Source organism: Triticum urartu, chromosome 5, assembly GCF_003073215.2.
Source record: "Triticum urartu cultivar G1812 chromosome 5, Tu2.1, whole genome shotgun sequence".
In the NCBI taxonomy this organism is placed as follows: Eukaryota; Viridiplantae; Streptophyta; class Magnoliopsida; order Poales; family Poaceae; genus Triticum; species Triticum urartu.
In genome coordinates this window covers 570,319,648-570,337,363 of record NC_053026.1, presented here as the reverse complement: position 1 = coordinate 570,337,363, position 17,716 = coordinate 570,319,648, and positions in this window count along the sequence as shown.

Here is a 17,716-nt window from a genome sequence, read left to right as displayed (position 1 = left end):
AAAAACCTCTCCCGCCGCCGCCGGACGTGTCCGCGCCAGGCCGGACGCGTCCGCCCTGCCGCGCCCAGCCAACCCCGCTCCGCCACGTGGCACGCCTGCCCGCCGCCGCCGCCGAAGCCCGCTCGGCCCAGGGAGAGCCCCCGAGGCCCGAGCCGCCGCCGCCCAACACCCGCGCGCCCGCCGCCCTTCGTCTTCGCGCCCGGTGACCGGCGCCGCTACGGGCCACCACCGCGCCACCGCGGGCGACCGTGCCTCCCCGCCGCCCGGCCGGCCGCCCCTCGCCGCCTCCTCGCCGCCCCGGCCCGGCGCCGGCCCGCCGCCGCCTACCACGCCGCCGCCCCGGCCCAGCCTCTCCTCCCAAGCTCCGGCCTCCTTTTCTTCCTCTCCGGCAAGAACTCCGGCGGTGAACAGTGTTTTCCGTCCATCCTCGGTTCCCGTGCCCGATCTGGATCTAAATCTGGAAATTTGACGGTTGACTTTTCCCTCCGAACCCTAATTTTTATGCCTACTTTGACCTATCGTAACTTTGCATCCGTAGCTTCGATTTGGACATATAGTATATTAAAATGTTCGTCTCAACGAGTACATCATTTCATTCCATTGCATCATTTTCATTTGAGTTCATCTTGATGCCCAAAATGCTGTTAGAAGGAGGCTTCGTGAGTTAATTGCCAGATCTGCTAGTTCATCTTAGACTTTTGTCATTTTTGCCATGATTAATGTGTGCATGCTATGCCTGTGAGTCCTTCATATGTTTTGTTAAGGATTTTGTCTTCTTTCCAGAGGTGCAACCCATGCATTTTTAGGATGTGTGTGGTGACTTGTGCAAGCTTGCAAAGTGAGGCACCCGGTGAATCTGTTTTCAGAGACTTAGTTGTTTTCAGTAAGTCTGGGATTATTTAGTTCATGATGCCATATGTTCAGCTTGTTTCCTAGTGATCCGTGCCTCTTTTGAGGATGATCAGTAAAGGAGTTTTGTTAATAATGTTATTCTCTATCCATCCATGTCTTTGTTTGCAATTATGGAGCACCCTAGATTGAGTCAATCGAGCTCTACTTTTGCTTCGTTGTGAATCTGGGCAGATCGTCAACTCGTTTGCGATTTTGCCGATGTTATTGTAGTTGATCCGTGCATGCTATGCCATTGTTCTTGCCATGTTTAGCTGGTATTTTGTGCCTTCTTAATGGATGTATGCTTGCCTTGCCATGAATTGCACCGTAGTGAGTACATCGAGCTCGTTTACATGCCTTCGTGAGTTATATTTCAGCATGTCTCAGTTTTCACCAAGTCTGAAAACTGATTGTGTTTTTGCTATGTTCGTGTGCCCGTTAGTATATTTTGTGAACCCTTTTGGCCCCAGGTCACTTTGGGTCTTTTGTTAAGCTTGTTGAATAGCTCCATGCCATGTTCTTACTTGTCTTAATCAGGTCATGTATCATGTTGTTTTGCTGCTCCGAAGAGGGCTTCGTGATCTGAAATTTCAGACAAGTGTTAATTTCACTAAGTTTGGAATCTGTTTTGCATTTGCGTTTTTGCCATACTTGTTTGAACCTCGTAGTGGATGAATTGGCCGTGGCTCGGTGCTAGTATTTTGTTAAGCATCTTGTGTGCATCCCTGCCATGTATTTTGTTGTCATGTTTGGTGGCTGTACCATGTTCATCTCATTGCATTTAGATGCCTACTTGCTGTAAATCGCAGACCGGTGTCGTTTTTGAAACGCTTACCATTTCCAAACCGTAACTCCGATTCCGACGTTCTTTATATCGTTTTCAAGCGATTTCATCTCATCTTTCCAGTGGCACCCTTGGAATTCCATGTTGAGGCCAGGTTCATGCATTTTCTGTCATATCTTGCATTTTTGCATCCCGCATCGCATCCCGCATAGCATGTCTTCATTTCATCATATTGCTTGGTCTTGCACGTGGTTGATTGTATCCTTGTTGCTTGTTTGTCTTGTTTGGGTAGAGCCGGGAGACGAGTTCGCTACCAAGGAGCCCGTTGAGTTTGCTTGTGAGGATCCAGTCAACTCTGACAACTGTGCAGGCAAGATGATCATACCCTCGAAATCACTACTATCTTTGCTATGCTAGTTTGCTCGCTCTTTGCTATGCCAATGCTACGATGCCTACCATTTGCTTGTCAGCCTCCCGATTGCCATGTCAAACCCCTAACCCACCTTGTCCTAGCAAACCATTGATTGGCTATGTTACCGCTTTGCTCAGCCCCTCTTATAGCGTTGCTAGTTGCAGGTGAAGATTGGAGGCCGTTCCTTGTTGGAACATCATTTATTTACTTGTTGGGATATCATTATATTGCCATGTTGTCTTAATGCATCTATATACTTGGTAAAGGGTGGAAGGCTCGGCCTCTCACCTAGTGTTTTGTTCCACTCTTGCCGGCCTAGTTTCCGTCATATCGGTGTTATGTTCCCGGATTTTTGGCGTTCCTTACGCGGTTGGGTTATAATGAGAACCCCTTGATAGTTCGCCTTGATTAAAGCTTTTCCAGCAATGCCCAACCTTGGTCTTACCATTTGCCACCTAGCCTCTTTTTCCCTCGGGTTTCCGAAGCCCGCGGGTCATCTTATTTTAAACCCCCCGGGCCAGTGCTCCTCTGAGTGTTGGTCCAAATAGAGCCACTTGCAGCGCCACCTCGGGGCAACTTGAGAGTTGGTTTTAGTTGTACGTAGTGTTCATCTGAGTGTGCCCTGAGAAAGAGATATGTGCAGCTCCTATCGGGATTTGTCGGCACATTCGGGCGGTGTTGCTGGATTTGTTTTAACCTGTCGAAGTGTCTTGAATTACCGAGATACCGAGTCTGATCGGAACGTCTTGGGAGGAGGTCTATTCCTTCGTTGACCGTGAGAGCTTGTCATGGGCTAAGTTGGGACTCCCCTGCAGGGATTGAACTTTCGAAAGCCGTGCCCGCGGTTATGGGCAGATGAGAATTTGTTAATGTCCGGTTGTAGATAACTTGAATCTTAATTAATTAAAATGAATCAACTGAGTGTGTTACCGTGATGGCCTCTTCTCGGCGGAGTCCGGGAAGCGGACACGGTGTTGGAGTAATGTTTGCGCAGGTTGTTCCTCTAATTTTTCACGCTAGCGCTTTGCCTCCTCTTCTCGCTCTCTTTTGCGAATAAGATAGCCACCATATATGCTAGTCGCTTGCTGCAGCTCCACATACATTGCATTGACATTCCTATAAGCTTAAATAGTCTTGATCGCGAGGGTGCGAGATTGCTGAGTCCCTGTGGCTCACAGATTACTATAACTCCAGATGCAGGTCGAGGTGATTCCGCTCCAGGTGACGAGTACGACCTCAAGTGGGAGTTCGACGAAGACTCTCAGCGATACTACGTGTCTTTTCCTGATGATTAGTAGTGGTGCCTAGTTGGGGTTTGATTCAGGGCCGTGTCACATGTTGGGTTTTCTTCTATTTTGGCGCCGTAGTCGGGCCATGAGTGTTTGTATGATGGATGTTATTTATGTACTCTGATGTGACATGGCGAGTGTAAGCCAACTATGTTCTCCCCTTTATTATTCATATTACATGGGATGTTGTGAAGATTGCCTAACTTGCGACATTGCTTTCAATGCGGTTATGTCTCTAAGTCGTGCCTCGACACGTGGGAGCTATAGCCGCATCGAGGGCGTTACAATATCCTTTTCCAACAAATAGTCCATACCGAGATATGACTGCTTTGTTAGACTCAAATACTAACTTAAACCCTTCTTTACATAGAAGGGAGCCACTAACGAGATTCTTCTTTATGGCGGGGACATGCTGCACGTTCTTCAGTTGCACGATCTTTCCCGAAGTAAACTTCAGATCTACCATGCCAACACCATGACAGAAGCATGCGAGCCATTCCCCATCAGGACGGAACAATCTCGTGCGACCTGGTAGGAAGAAAACAAAGACACATCAGCACACACATGAATATTGGCCCCAGTGTCAATCCACCAGTCGGTGGACTGACAGACTGAAAGTATGGTAAACAGATTACCATACCCAGATGCCGCATCATTGCATGCTCAGAGTGACATTCACAGACTTAGAGTACTGTGCTGGCTTCTTGCACTTGTTTGCCCAATGTTCATCTGAATCACAAGTAAAGAAGCCATCTCTCTTTTTGTCTTTCTTCTTACCCTTCTTCTTAAAGGTAGTATTCTGCTGGACAGAGTTCTTTCCCTTGAATTTGTGAAAGTTCTTCTGCACCACATTGGCGCTAGAAGAACCCTCTGCCCCTTTCACGGGTGAGTCCTTTGCTCTCGAGTTCTGCTCAACACTGAGATGACCAATGACATCCTCAACAGAGAATTCAAGTCTCAAGTGCTTGAGAGAAGTAGCAAAGTTCCTCCAACTACGAGGGAGTTTTGCAATAATGCAACCGCGATAAACTTGTCCGGTAACTCACACTTCAGGAGCTCCAGCTCCTTAGCAATGCATTGTATCTCATAAGCCTGGTCCAATACAGAACGGTTATCAACCATCCTGTAATCATGGAACTGCTCCATGGCATATAGCTCACTGCCAACATCAGTTGCGCCGAATTTGACTTCGAGCGCATCCCACAAGTTTTTGGCAACGCCCATATGAATATAGGTGTCAACCAACTTGTCTCCAATCACACTCAGAACTGCTCCCAGAAAGAATGTGGTTGCCTCCCTAAACGCCTTCTCCTGTTCGGGAGCAATCGTTTCTGTGAGGGACACACCACCAACCCAGAACACGTTCATCGTTGTGAGCCACAAGGTGGTCCTAGTCTGCCAACGCTTAAAATGCGTCCCGGTAAACTTTTCCGGTTTCAAAGTAGCAGCAAAGCCTTGAATCGGAAAGTGCCTAAAATAAGGTTTTTGGATTGTTGGAAATATTAGCACTTTTCCTATTAGACTTATCCACGAGTTAACAGTAAGCATGGCATAAAAGGTATGCATCTCATAGAGATACCTAAGCATACTAGCACGCACATGACATAGAATCGAACCTTCTATGAGCAGCACATATACGGCTAGCATAAGTACGAGTAAACGAGGGATGAACAGATCATACCCTCCGGTTGGCCAGGCCAACGCGGCGGCTGCAGCAGCAGCCTCGGCGTCGTCCGTGGCCTTCTTCTTAGCGGCGGCGTCGTCGGCCATGGTGTCGATGCAGAGGAAGTAGTGGAAGCAGAGGCTAACGGAGTTGGGGACGGATCGGGAGCAGTCGCGTCGAGACGCTCCCGAAAAACCTTATTGCCGTTCTCCCGGGCAGGATCTCGAACGACAGGGTTCCGGAGGCACCTGCTCTTCCGACCAGCCGTGCACGCGGTCGTCGGGATGGGATCGCCGGAGGCAGCACAGAGTGAGGAACAGTAGATGACGGCTAGGTCACGCGAGAGGGAGTGAGTGAACCGAATTTGTTTAGCCAGAGCCTTCTTATATAGTCTGTAAGGAAAAAAAGTCATGGGCCTTGCCGAGGCCCACGACCGAGTCTGCCCACTCCCGGCAAGGGAGTCGTTGTTCCCAGCAAGGGTCGCACTCCCGACAAGGGAGTCGACGAATACGCGGGTCCCAACAAGGGTCGCACCCCCGGCAAGGGAGTCGACGAATCCCGGCAACGCAAGCCAGCCCACAGTCCAACGTCTTGGACAGTGGCCCACATGTTAGCGACTCGTTAATTAATCCGTGGTTAATTAATTCATTCCTGAGCGACAAAAATAAGCTTCGGCTCAGCTCATTCCCGCAACCCGCAACCCGCGGCGTGCACGCGTCGTAACGAGGCGGGCGGCGGCGGAGGAGGAGCGCGCGTGTACCACTCCTCTTCTCAAGCTCCCAATGGCAAGTGGTAGAGCAGCCCTTATAAAGGGGTCTCAACTCTCCTCAACTAGTAAGGTGGGACTAAACTTCCCACCACCTGCCATCTTATACATGGGCCTCAAGATTAACCAGGGATTAGTGTTTTATATGGGCTAAAGCCCATCCATAATCCAACATTAACTACATTGGCTATACATGTTAGCCTTTTATCTATGCTGCCCATGCATGGCATCATACAAAATATTCAAGGAAAGTTCAAATTATCCTTCGGGGCAACGTCAAAATGTCTACCACTGAAGTTTTGACAGTCACAGCAGCTCGAGGCAAGATTGACCAGAGGTAGCCGCTGGCCGGTTCAGCACTCCGGCGCCATGTCTACAACAACCCGCCCGCAGACTGCCGCGACGGCTCGCCTAGTCAGTTTGCACGGAGCCGGCTTTCTGGTGTGACACAACGACAGCGGGATGCGGGACTAAGGACCGCCGGGCACCACATTCACGGCAGTGGAAGGTGGATTTCATGGACTCCTCGACTCCTGCTAAGTCTCGACATCTCCATGAATCAATCTTTCAATCCAGTATTTCATAGCGAGTTGGGTCAAGATCCAGATCACGGTTGAAATCCAACACCGTTCCCGTTTTCGGCAACTATGCGTTGGAGGGGCTAGTCATGTTCTCTTACTCCTCCGCTTCCCGATGTTGACTTGATACGAAGGCGCGGGGATTCCACAGGCGCCACCACATGGCCTGCCCTCGCATGAGGGCTCCAACACACGCGCCTCACACCACAGTTCCATCCTCCGCTTACTACCGTTCTGACGCGCAGGGGATTCCACCGGCATCACACCATCGTCATGCCTCGCACTGCGGCTTCTCGTGCAACGGCGCCGCAACACACATTGATCAACTGTTCATGTGCCACGTACTCCTTCTCGTCCCAGGCCGTGAGTATAGCATCGTCTTGGTCGGCGGCTTAGTGTCTTCGAGCTCGGCTTTGGCAGTGTGGAGCTAACAACAGAACCATGTACGACACCAATGTTGGCGGAGTAAATGCTGCACCCAATCTCGCTAGAGGGGACGCCCGTCGCTGAACAGTTGCACCAGAAACAACGACACAAAGTCGCCTGCTCGATGTGGGGACACAATCTCGGCTATCCACTCCTGCGGCCCGTGTCAATCCATGCATCGTCTCCTCCTCGTCGTGGTCTTCCCCTGATCACAGCCTCAACTCCCGTCCATCCCTCCACTGGCAACTCCTCGATCGCTTCCCCCTCATCACCATGTTCCCCGATCATGGCCCCTGGCAGCATCACCTCCCGCTCCTTCCTCCTCGCCATCTTCCCCGTTTCATGGCCTCTGGCAGCCCCAACTCCCGCTGCTTCGGTCCAGCCCCCGGGGCGGCACGTTCGCTGCCGTGGCCTGCGGTATACATATATATAGGTCGGAGGATTGATGAAATAAGCCTACACGGTGAAGAATTATAAGCCGTAAGGAATTCCAACTGTGCCGAAATAAAGGAAAAAAATGATAAAGTAGAGACGAACCATGTAAAATCTCCAGGCACCAAATTTGCATGGACTTCAGATAAAAAAACAATGCATGGACTCCCTAATCCTAATCACCGTTGGACAGAACACATAGTTGCAAAAAGGGGCCTAGATGGGCTAGCAGAAAGTCGTCCAATATTTTTGTACATATCCAAAATTTATGTAGATCTCTGCTAAAAAAAATCATGTAGATCTAGTTTTAAATCTCAGCCATTAATCTTTATCATTAAGTAAAATCAACGGATATAAAGGGATGATGTATGGAGAACTATGAAAGCCCCCGTCCTTTAATATTAGGTAAAGATCTGAAATCAAATTTCGTCAACTTTGACCAAATTTATATGACAAAATATCAACATCTATAATACTAAAGATATACAATATGAAAACTAAATTCATGACGTATATAATGATGTTGATTTTGTATTGTGAATGTTGTTATTATTTTCTATAAAGTTGGTCAAATTATGAAGTTTGATTTCAGACAAATCTTATATGCAGAGTAAAAAGGACCGGAGGGAGTATTAGTCTTTTAAGGGGTGTAGGAAGGTGCTTTTGATACACCTACGGAGGATGGTGTTTGTCAAACGTTGTTGTGTAATAAATATATAGGCCAAAAGCATTGTCCCAGGCATATTGGAAACCTAGCGACTCACTGGTCTGGTCTGATGGCGGTAAAGAAATATCTATTCCGCTTTGAATCATTCGCGATAAAGGATGGCTCTGAGATATGTTTCTGGGAGGACACGTGGCTAGGAAACACCACTCTTCAAGAACAGTGTCCAGCCTTGTACCACATTGTACGCGATAAGAATGATACTCTTGCACATGTGCTCAGTTCCTCCCCGCTGAATGTATCATTTAGGAGGGATTTGATTGGCCTCCGCCTTGCGTCATGGCAACATCTTCTATCCCGTTTGGATACGATAAACTTGACACAAGGGCGGGATGTGTTTTGTTGGAATCTCACTGCATCAGGATCCTTCAGAATTGACTCTATGTACCGTGCACTCTCGCATTCAGAGATTTCCGTAAATAATAATAAGCTAATATGGAATTCAAAGATGCCACTGAATTAAGATTTTCATGTGGTTTCTTTGAAGAGGTGTTGTGCTAACAAAAGACAACCTTACTCGACGCAACTGCCAAGGAAGTAAGAAGTGTAGCTTTTGTACTTATGACGAGACAATTAAACACCCCTTCTTTCAGTGCCAGTTTGCGCGTTCTATATGATTAGTCATCCAAATAGCGTCCAATATCCGTCCACAAGTGTTACCAATATTTATGGTAGTAGCTTGATGGTATACCAAATACTTTTAGTACGCTAATACAGGTGGGAGGGTCAGCCTTATTATGATCGCTTTGTCTATGTAGAAATGATTGTGTTTTTAATGACAAAATCTCTTCTCCTATGCAGGTTATTAACCGTTGTACGCACTGGCTTCGTATGTGGTCTACGCTACAACGAACGGAGTATCAATCGCTGTTCAAGGCACTGTGTATGCGATTGGAGCGGGTGGCCAGGGAGGTTTTTACCCAACATGGATGGCAACATAATCTCCGGATCGGTCCACCTCCTTCGTCGACATTGGCATTGTTTCGGACTCAAATGGCTTTATTGTTACCAACTTGTTGTTTTTTCTTATATACTTTGTTAGACTGTTCGTTTAAGGCTGTGTGCATCTTAACTATGCAGAGGACGATGTCACTCATTATGCTTTTATATCCACTTGATGCTACATTTTGAGTTAATAAAAATGCCCTTTATCGAGAAAAAATGTAGGTGAAAAGTTAGCTACGGGACATGGAATTCAATTCATTTTTTCTTACGGGAAAGTTCTACTTAGTTTTATTGTGCTTAATTAAATTTTGAATATTTTTGCACATGAAACGGTAATTTGGCCGGTGGTTTAAACAACAAAGTAGTTGTAAACTTTTTACATCATTAATTTTTGGGAGAATGGAACATAGGCAATTGCCCTTCTATTAAAAAGAAGTAACTTCATTGTTGCTAGCTTCATGCGCAAACGACAACTATGTATAGCGGCGGCCAAGCAGATCACCTTTTTTTAACAAGGCAACGAAATGCAATTTATACAATGCAGATCTTGGCACACACACACAATAACACAGCAAGATTATTGACACCTAACGATGTTGTTAGCAACATCATCCATCACGCCTGATCAGACGATCACTTTGTATCGACGTACACTCTCCCTTGCGCCAAAGCCGGCTGGCGACCAACAAGTCTTCCACTCCTGCAGCCATGCACACCTGACGACGACACCATGCTAGGCCGACCGGCTCGCACAAGGCCAACAACACTAGATCTGGACCTACCAACCTCCAACCACCCGCTATCCACCTCGGACACCTCCGGGGCAAATCAAGGACACTACCACCCTCACGGCATCCGGCGTAGGCCGCCGTCTGTGAGAACAGAGCCATGCCACTTGCCTCACCTGCTGGACACCACACCGCCGGACAGGGGGAACCACGTCGATGTGGAAGCCCGCAACCAGACGAGGAGCTCCTCGTTCTGTAATGTTGGAATGCCTATGGAGTGCTGTCCTTGTCGGTCTGCAAGTTTCCACCCACTCCGTGGCGGGGTCCAAGAGGGTTCGGATAATCGGATCGTATTTTTCATAACCATGTAAATAATGTTTTACTAGTTTTTGTTTCTTTCCTAGGCCATCTCCAAGCAGAAATCCACACGCATAGCAGTGTATGCATTGCCACACATCGAACAAACTGGTGCTATCATCTTGTGCAAACCGGCCACTCACATTCCATCGGCTAGAAATTTTCTTCCTGACGCCTTCCATTCACAAAGTCTAAACACTGGCAATGCATGTTCAGTTGTTTGTCAACAACTTTGACCATAGGTTATTCTATCAGTGCAGCCTAGCTATAGCCTTGATTGAGAATCAAGTTGAAGTTGAGAACTACACAGTGAAACAGAGTTGTGCATTTGTTTATATATATATATAGAGAGAGAGCATAATGCAGGGTGCCCTGGCAAAAACTGGCAACACTAATTACTTCAGTACTAATCAGTAAATTGTGTGTACGATAGCATCGATAGGGGAAGACAATATATGAGCCTTTCGAGGGTGCAGGAACACTCCAGTTGCACTGGAAACTTTGCAGAGTAAGCAGTAGGAATGCCCACACGACAGTGGTGCTGACTCTGTTCCCCTTCTAAGTTCTAACTACATACTTTTATGGGATTGGCACAAACAAAGTATCATCCGACAAATGTACGTAAAAGTAGACTATGGGATATGGAATTCAACGCAGTTTTTCTTATTGGGAAAATTCCACTCAGTTTGATTGTGCTTAATTAAATGCTGAATATTTCTGCACAGGAAGCGGTAATTTGGCTAGTGGTTTAAACAACGAAGTAGTTGCAAACTTTTTAAGGTGTTAATTTTCTGGAGGATGGAACATGGGCATTTCCCTTCCATTAAAAGGAAGGAACTTCATTGTTGCTGGCTTCATGGGCAAATGACAACTATGTATAGCGATAAGCTAACATTTTTCGTTAAAGGGCGCTTTTATTATCTCGAAATGTAGCATCAAGCTGATACAAAGCATTATGAGTAACACCCGGCCTCTGTATAATTAGGATGCACACAGCCAAACACGTAAAGTCTGACAAAATGAAAGAAAAAAAACGACAAATCAACGACAGTAGAGTCCTATAGACCGACACTATACCTATGTCGCAAGGGATGGTGGACCGATCCAGAGATTATGTTGCCATCATTGTTGGGTAAAAAACACCGTAGCCACCTGCTCCAACAGCGTACACACTACCTTGAACAGCGGTTGGTACTCCACTCGTTGTAGCGTAGATCACGTACGAAGCTAGTGCGTACTACAGAAAATAACCTGGAGAGGAGAAGCATTTTTATCATTGAAAACCAAATCATTTCTACATAGTCAAAGCGACCATTGTAAGGCGTATGCTCCCACCCGTATTAGCGTTTTGAATCTATTTGGAATACCGTCCAATCAATGACCAAAAATATTGGCGACACTTGTGGGCGGATACAAATTTGACACTATTTGGATGATTGATCACATAGAACGTGCAAAATTGCATTGGAAAAAGAGGTGTTTGATTGTTTCTTCGTGAGTACAAAAACAACACTTCTTACTTTCTGGCCAGTTGCGCCGTGCGAGGTTATCTTTGGTTAGAACAACTCCCCTACGAAGATACCACGTGAAGATTTTAACTTTTAGTGGAATCTTCGACTTCCAGATTTTCTTGTTATTATTCATCGGTACCTCCGAATGCGTGAGTGCACGATACATAGAGTCAACTGTGAATGACCCTGACGTAGTAAGGTTCCAGCGAAACACATCCCGACCTTGTCTAAGATTAATCGAATCCAGACGGGATAAAAGATTGTGCCATGACATAAGTCGGGGGCCAATCAAATCCCGCCTAAACGAAATATTGGATGGGGATGAACTGAGCACTTGCGCAATAATATTATTCTTTTCGCGAGCAATGTTGTACAGGGCTGGATATTGTTCTCGAAGACTGGCATTGCCTAGCCAAATGTCTTCCCAGAAACGAACCTGTGACCCGTCCCTTATGGCGAAAGACCCAAAGCGAAAGAGATGTTTCTTTGCCGCCATTAGGCCATCCCAAAAGTGCGAGTCGCCGAGTGTCCAATATGCCCGAGACACCGCCTTTTGGCCTAGATACTTGTTGCGCAGTATGGTTTGCCAAACACCATCCTCAGTAAGAAGTTTAAACAACCATTTACTAAGTATGGCCTCATTCTTGATCTGCAAGTCATGAATTCCAAGGCCACCTTGATCTTTCGGCCTACAAACCACACTCCATTTGGCCAGTCTGTATTTTTTTTTCACCATCTCCTTGCCAAAACAATCTGAATCTAAAATAGTCCAGTCTTTGCAAGACCCCTTTTGGGAGTTGAAAGAAATAAAGCATATATAGAACCATATTTGTGAGGACAGAGTTAATCAAAACCAGTCGTCCTCCAACTAAGAGCAATTTGCCTTTCCAACTGCTCAATCGTTTCTCTAACCGCTCCTCTACATGCTTCCACTCCGCAATGGTGAGACGCCGATAATGAATTGGTATTCCCAGATATTTAATCGGGAATTAGCCATGTGCACAACCAAACAGGTCAGCATACTCGGCCGCCGCCTCGGTGGCTTCTCCAAAGCAGAAAAGTTCGCTTTTATGGAAGTTTATTTTAAGATCCGACATTTGCTCAAACACTGACAACAAGAGTTTAAGGTTTCGAGTCTTGTCCAGGTCATGTTCCATAAAGAGAATTGTGTCATCGGCATATTGCAGAATAGCGAGTCCACCATCCACAAGGTGTGGCACTACTCCTGCAATTTGGCCGTCGTGCTTGGCGCGGTCAATCAGAATAGCTAACATGGCAACGACAATGTTAAATAACATTGGGGACATGGAGTCACCCTGTCGTAGTCCTTTTTTGTTTGAAAGAAATGGCCTACATCATCATTGACTTTGATGGCCACACTACGTCGTGCTTGGCGCGCTCAATCAGAATAGCTAACATATCATCTTTTTTAACAAGGCAAAGATTTGTCATTTTTAACAAGGCAGATTTGGGCACACACAATAACGCAACCGGATGATTGACACCAACTGATAGCATCGTCGACATCATCCATCACGTCTGATCAAACGATCGCTTTGTATTAACGTGCACTCTCCCTTGCCTCGAAGCCGGCTGACCACCAAGTCTTGCACCAGCTGCAGCCACCTACAACTGACAACAACGCCATGGCGGATCCCATCGTAAGGCCCGCAGCACAGATCTGGACTTGCCAACATCCAAACCCTCCGCTACCCGCCTTGGACGCTTCTGGGGCAAATCGAGGACACCACCACCCACACGTCGTCGGGCACAGATCGCCACCTGTGAGCAAAGAGTCATGCCACTTGCCTCGCAACCTGCCATGCTGTGCCACCGGACAGGGTACCTGAAAGATAATATGCGTTCCCTGCACCATCGAGGGAGCCGAGCCCACGTTTATATTGATGTTGGCCGAAGCCCTTGGCTTGGCATACAAGATTACACATGAGGAGTTTGAGTAGGATACGAGAGAGGGAAGGAGGTTGAGATTACAATACGTATATTCTAACACCCTTCCTTAATCTCAACTAACCTAAGTTAAGATTGCTCTTGAATTCTGCAAATGGTCTTGCTGGTAAGGCTTTTGTAAAGCCATCGGCCACTTGATCTTTGGAAGGAATAAACCGAATCTCAAGTTTCTTTGCTGCAACTCTTTCTCGCACAAAGTGAAAATCAATTTCTATGTGCTTTGTCCTGGCATGGAATACTGGATTTGCAGACAGATATGTTGCTCCCAAATTATCACACCATAAACAAGAGATACGATTCTTCTTTATCCCCAACTCCTCAAGAAGTGATTCAACCCAAATAATTTCAGCAGTTGCATTTGCCAAAGACTTATATTCAGCTTCTGTACTTGACCGTGATACAGTAGCTTGCTTTCTAGCACTCCAGGAGATAAGATTAGATCCAAAGAACACTGCAAAACCTCCAGTTGATCTTCTGTCATCACTACATCCTGCCCAGTCAGCATCAGAGAATGCACTCACAAGAGAGGAATTAGACCGTTTGAAATGAAGTCCTATTCCCATAGTATGTTTCACATATCTTACAATCCTCTTAACAGCTGACCAATGTGCAGAAGTGGGTGCATGAAGATATTGACAAACCTTGTTGACAGCAAACGAGATATCTGGACGTGTGAGAGTTAGATATTGTAGTGCTCCCACAGTACTTCTATACCTTGTACTCTCCTCCTCTTGAAGTGGCTCACCTTCATATGCTGAGAGATTTTCTGAGGAGGATAAAGGTGTAGGCATTGGCTTACAATTTTTTATCCCGATGCGAGACAGAAGCTCAACAATATATTTTTCCTGATTTAACACAATTCCATCTTGACTTTTCTTGACTTCAATACCTAGGAAGAAATGCAAATCACCTAGGTCCTTCAAGGCAAACTCCGAGCTCAAGTCATGCAAAAGAGCATTAGTAGCATTTTGTGAAGAACTTGCAACTATGATATCATAAACATATATAAGCACAAAAATGAATACTCCTGCCTTGTTATAAATAAATAAGGATGTGTCAGCCTTGGAAGCAATGAAGCCAAGATATTTCAACTGTGAACTCAATCTGGAATACCATGCTCTGGGTGCTTGCTTTAAACCATAGAGTGCTTTATCAAGCTTGCAGACATAATGGGGGAATTTCTTACTCTCATACCCAGGTGGTTGTCTCATAAACACTTCCTCTTCCAGAACACTGTGCAGAAACGCGTTCTGTACATCTAGCTGCCTTAGACTCCATCCTCTGGATACAGCAATGGCTAACACAAGTCTGATTGTTGCAGCTTTCACAACGGGACTAAAGATGTCCTCATAGTCAATGCCAGAATGTTGCTTAAAGCCCTTTGCAACTAGACGTGCCTTATATCTGTCAATAGAGCCATCTGCTTTCTTTTTAATTCTATACACCCATTTGCAATCAATGATATTTTTACCTCTCTGATTTGGTACAAGATGCCAAGTTTTATTCCTCATGAGTGCAGAATGCTCCTCATCCATTGCCTTCTTCCATTTGGGATCATTAAGTGCACTGTTCAACGATGTTGGTTCTCCTGAAATACACAACATTCCATATGGTATAGTTCCATCTTTCCTAATTTTAGGATTTCGTATACCTTTCTGTAGCCATGTCATAACACGTGAAGAAACCTCTGGCTGAACCGCTGGTATACTCGCCACAGAAGATCCAGGAGAATCTGCTGATGCAGTAGGCTGATTTGTCCTCATGTGCGCAGGAGATCCTGTGTCTGCTGGTGTGGCTGCTTCTCCCATAGGCACACGGGCGTCACCTGATCGATCCGATGCAGAAGATCCACCCCCCGACCGTGCCTGGCCGCGCGCGCGGTGCGAGGGGGATCTGACCCCGCCGCTGGACCCGCCTGGTGCTGGCGCGCGGTGCGAGGGGGATTCGGTCCCGCACCTGGTCCCGCCTGGAGCTGACGTGACGACGTGGGAGTGGCCCTCCCTGGATCCAAAGCTGAGGCCATCAGGAGCGCGATCCAAGGCGGATTCGCTCGCATGATCCGAGGCCTGCGCGCGTGCAGGGGTGTCAGGCGCCGCCGGATCTCCTTCGTCATCTGTGCCAGCTTCGTCTTCTTCCACAACATGAAATATAGGGTCAAAATCAGCCATATTTTCAAAATTTTGGTCGTTTTGAGCACCGTTTTCTCCAGGGACCTGCACAGGCATAAGAGAGGAACCAGTACCAGCAGGAATATCATCACATTGGTGAGTACAATTGTCGCCCCCATGATCAAAAGACCGAAGATGTGAAGGAAGAAGGAGAATTTCCTTGCAGAGAAGTGCACCGGCATTAGGATGAAGGGAGGCAAAGGGAAATACATACTCATCAAAGACAACATCTCTAGATATATAGACCCGTCCATTAGGAACATCAAGGCACTTGACCCCTTTATGCATGGGGCTATAGCCTAAAAAGACACACCATTTTGAGAGGAAAGCAAGTTTGTGTGTGTTGTAGGGCCTAAGATTGGGCCAACAGGCACAACCAAAGATACGAAGAGATGTGTAGTTGGGTGTGACACCAAGAAGTCGTGTAATGGGTGTTTCAAATTTGATGACTTTACTTGGAAGCAAGTTGATGAGATATGTGGCAGTTAAGAATGCTTCATCCCAAAATTTAAGTGGCATGGAAGCATTTGCTAGCAATGCTAGCCCCATATCAACTATGTGATGGTGCTTTCTTTCAGCGGATCCGTTTTGTTGGTGAGCATGAGGACAAGAGACATGATGGGATATGCCGAGCTTTTGAAAGAAAGAATTTAATTTTTCATACTCACCACCCCAGTCACTTTGCATAACAATGATTTTAGAGTTCAGTTTGCGTTCAACAAGATTTTGGAAATTGAGAAAAACTTGGAATACATCAGATCGTTTCTTCAATAGATAAATCCAAGTAAATTTACTATAGTCATCAATAAAGCTTACATAATAGGAAAATCTACCAACTGAAGTAGGATCTGCCCCCCATACATCTGAAAAGATAAGTTGTAAAGGAGCAGTAGACACACTAGTAGAAATTGGGTAAGGTAACTGATGACTTTTTGCTTGTTGACACGGATCACAAACTGACTCAACACTAGGCTCATAAGAGAGTTTATTCTTGCTAAGAACATGTCTAACTATGACTGAAGATGGATGACCCAAACGACTATGCCACCTTGATGTAGATAACTTGGTGACAATATTTGCTTGTTTATTTGACCATGAAGATGATGATGATGATGATATGAGTGGGTAGAGGCCTCCCACGCACCGTCCTCTAAGAATGACTCTCCTTGTTCTCAAATCCTTAACCAAGAAAAAATAAGGATAGAATTCAATAAGAACATTGTTATCAAGGGTGAATCGATGAACAGAAACAAGATTTTTAGATGTTTGAGGAACATGCAAGACATTGGTCAAGTGTAAATTTTTCACGGGGTTTTTAACAATTGAACTACCAATGTGTGTGATATCCATACCAGAACCGCTTGCCGTGCGAATTTGGTCGCCTCCATTGTACTTCTCCCGCATCGTCAACTTGTCAAGTTCACCAGTGATGTGGTTTGTTGCTGCACTGTCGGCGTACCAGTTGGTGTCCATGCCGTAGGAGACTGCATGTGCCTCCTTTTCCTCTTGGTCGTTTTCTTCATAACGCCACCAGCAAACCCGTGCACCTCCTGGATGGTGTCTGAAGCATATCTGACACTCTGGATAATCGTGCTGTTGCTTACGAGCCTGCTGTTGCTGTTGCTGCCGAGGGCGGCCTCTGAGTCCGCCGCCTCTATTGGAGGAAGGGGACTGACGGTCACCGCGATCACCACGATCACCGCGGCCGCGCGCCCTTCCTCCGCGCCCGCGAGATCTGCCACGGGACTGGCCACGGCCTCTGTAGACCGCATTGGCGGATGAGTGGAACCCGCCTGAAGATGAGTCGCTTAGCATCTCCATCCTTTGATCAAAGGCAGAGATTTGAGCAAATAGGTCATCGGCTGTGATGGTGTTTTTCACAGCGCCGATCGCCGCCGCCACGGAGTCGTAGTCGCGATCCAGTCCGGCCAGGATATAGTCCACCATCTCCGGATCAGATACGGGACGACCGGCAGCAGCTAGTTCATCCCCAAGACTTTTCATCTTCGCCATATATGCCGAGCTTGACATGGAACCCTTCTTTGTATTGGTGATGGCTATTCTCAGATTAGTA